The 2186-nt window shown below is 44.6% G+C and overlaps 1 pseudogene; it reads right to left on the reverse strand.

Moving 5' to 3' along the window:
* Positions 1-725: 725 nt before the first annotated feature.
* On the reverse strand, positions 726-1610 carry LOC102914591 (large ribosomal subunit protein uL30-like; annotated as a pseudogene).
* Positions 1611-2186: the final 576 nt, after the last annotated feature.

A 2186-nucleotide genomic window follows, 5' to 3' on the forward strand; every position in this document is an offset into this window, starting at 1 on the left:
CCCCTAAATCCCCATGTGTTGAAAGCTCTCTAGCTGATGGGACTTTTGGAAGGTGGTGGGACCTTCAGGGGATGGGGCCTAGTAGGAGGGAATTGGGTCATTGTGGGTTTTTTTTTTTTATTGTTACTTTTTTTTTTTACTTGTATTCCTTTAAGGGGATGTGGGAGTCATTATTAGTTATTTTTCTCAGTGCCATGAAAACACCAAAGTCCGACCAAAGTCACTTAAGGAAAGAAATGTTGATTTTTTTTTGGGGGGGGGGGATCATAGTGTGAAGATGCAATCCACCATGGTAGGGAAGGTGTGGTAATGAAGGCGGCTCTCACGGTGACCGCGGGAGTCCCAGGCAGGAAGCAGAGGAAGATGAGTGCTATCGCTCAGCTCACTTCTCCCCTTTGTCTCCAGTGTGGGACCCAATTCCATGGGATGTTGCCATCCTTCAAGGTAGACCTTCCCTCCTCAGCTAATCCTCTCTGGAAACACCTTCACAGACACTTCCCGAGGTGTGTCTCCTAGGCGATTCCAAATCCAGTCATGCTGACAATGAAGATTAATTAGAGCAGACTCTAGCCCCTTTCGCTACCACCTCTCTCTTTGCTCCTCAGCCTCCATGATGTGAAGAGGCCTCTGCTACCTTCTCTGTTTATTTATTTACTTTTTTCCAGTTTGCCAAGCTGTGACTGTTTATTAACTGACCAAATTACAAAAATACCATGCCAGACACCTTAGTTCATCCAGCTAATAAACCTGTTAATCTGGTCTTCCCTCTTGCCAGCATCTCCACCATGCACAAAATGAGTTGAGTTGTCTTTCTCTTCATTCCACTCATGGAGAAGATACTGTGAAGGGCCACAGGAAATTTTCCACTTGTATAGATCTCATGAATTAGATCCTCCGTGCAGATGTTGCTGTATTTACCAAGAGATCAAGCAATCAAGGAATTAGCTGTCAAGGAAATTTACTTCTTCTTTTTGTTTTGTTTTGTTTTTGAGACAGGGGTTCTCTGTGTAGTTTTGGTGCCTGTCCTGAATCTCACTTTGTAGACCAGGCTGGCCTTGAACTCACAGAGATCCATCCACCTGGCTCTGCCTCCCGAGTGCTGGGGTTAAAGGCCTGCGCCACCACTGCCTGATGGAAATTTGCTTATTGATTTTGTAGATGTGCTCATTTACTGACTTCAGGTTGGGGTGACTCCATGCAGTGTGTGGCTCCACAATCCTCCGCATGTTAACTAAAGCCTCCGTGAGCTTAACAAAGGTACCGTGGAAGATCTTATAAAGACAGAAAAGCTGCAGTGCCTTGCAGACCTTTGTGCAGACACCATTGATACCTGGAGTTCTGACAACAAGCACCAATTTCAGTTCTGATATAGAAGTTTCCGGCTTTCCTTGCTGTCCTAGCCATCTGAATCTCAGTCCGGCACATCTGACTGTGTTCCTTGTGATGGTGCTTTGCCTTTTCATAGCTAAGCTTCCTCCTGGCCTTTCTCAATGTCTTCATGGCAAACTTCTACTGGCGCTTCACCTTCAGCTCTGTGAAATTCCTTCGCTTTTTCTTAACGGTTTCTGCACAGCAGGAACCTTCCTTTTTTTCTCTGGCACAGCCTCCATGGTTCCAGTAGGAAAAAAAGTTTCTCTCTCTCTCTTTCTTTAATTTTGTTTATTTGGTTTTTCAAGACGGGGTTTCTCTATGTAACAACTCTGGGCGCCCTGGAATTTGCTTTGTAAATCACCTTTTCTCTTTTTAAATTAATTACCCTGAGCATTTTTGTCACACAATGATGGAAAGGTGACTAACACTGCAATAAGCTATGCTATAAACAACAAAAAACATTGTGTTACATGAAATGAAGCTTCACAGGAAGCACAGGGAAAGAATGGCAAGGTTATGGAAGAATAGGAAGGAGCTGGCTTTACCACATTTACCAAGAGCTTCTCCTCCAGAAATGGTTGCTTTTATCTGCCCGCTCCACACACAAATTGAACTTTCAGGATTTTGTTTCTTTATCATGTGCCCCTCCTGCCATGAGATTTCTCTGTGTAACAGCCCTGGCTGTCCTGAACTCTCTCTGTAGTCCAGGCTGGCCTCGAACTCACAGAGATCCAGCTGCCTCTGCCTCCTGAGTGCTGGGATTAAAGAAAGGCATACCCCATACCTCACTACACCTGGTTGAGTTTTTGTTTATT

This window comes from Peromyscus maniculatus, chromosome 5 (assembly GCF_049852395.1).
Source record: "Peromyscus maniculatus bairdii isolate BWxNUB_F1_BW_parent chromosome 5, HU_Pman_BW_mat_3.1, whole genome shotgun sequence".
Classification (NCBI taxonomy): Eukaryota; Metazoa; Chordata; class Mammalia; order Rodentia; family Cricetidae; genus Peromyscus; species Peromyscus maniculatus.